Genomic DNA, 846 nt, shown 5'->3' with positions numbered 1-846 from the left:
AGCTAGAGAAACAGAAGAAGATAAACATTACATTTGCTCAATCGTAAAGGGATATCTATGTGTTTAACTTGCACAATTAAAGAGGTTTTACCACGCCAATGAGATGATGCTGACTTATGTATGCTTTTCATTGGTACACAATAAAACCCCGCAAGTAAGAACCACCCCACTCTAAAATTTACCCTAAACAGGTTGTGACATAGATGGTAATTAAGAGAAGTTTAGGCTATTTAGGTTGTTAAATAGGTTCTTATTTTCTAGATTAAAAAAAAAAAAAAAGAAAAGCAAAAAAAGAAAAACATTATAGATAACATAGTTTAGAGGTATTCTGCCTTCGTCCCACATGCAGGAGGTAGTTTTTTCCTATCCTTTATTTAAATCTTGAATAAAGCTTAAATAGAGTATTAAAAAAAATCACGTAAAAAGGACCAAAATAATTAAAAGCGAAATATCACATGAATCTTCACAACATCAATCCATTGATCTTATTTGCCAAAGTGCACATGTGTTTTAGATTTTAGAAAATGAGAATCTGTTTTAAAGTTTCGGGTCAACAGGCTTTCTTTGGAGGGAGATCGAGGGAGTGTAATTGACAAATTTTAGGCTAATGGGTTCTTACATGCGGGGTTTCACTTATTACATTATTTTTCCTAGTTTCAATGCATTGGGTTATTTAACAATTATTCCATGAGCGCGCGTTGGATATGAGATGGTAAATAGCGAACGAGGCGCGTAGCGCCGAGTTGGCTATCACAAGTCTCATATCCAACAAGCGGGAATGGAATAATTGTTTTATTAAATTCCTTAAACTCCAAAAATTTGGGAGTAAGAAATACGAGGGAAAAA

This window comes from Montipora foliosa, chromosome 7, assembly GCF_036669935.1.
Source record: "Montipora foliosa isolate CH-2021 chromosome 7, ASM3666993v2, whole genome shotgun sequence".
Taxonomy (NCBI): domain Eukaryota; kingdom Metazoa; phylum Cnidaria; class Anthozoa; order Scleractinia; family Acroporidae; genus Montipora; species Montipora foliosa.
This window is presented reverse-complemented; position numbering follows the sequence as displayed.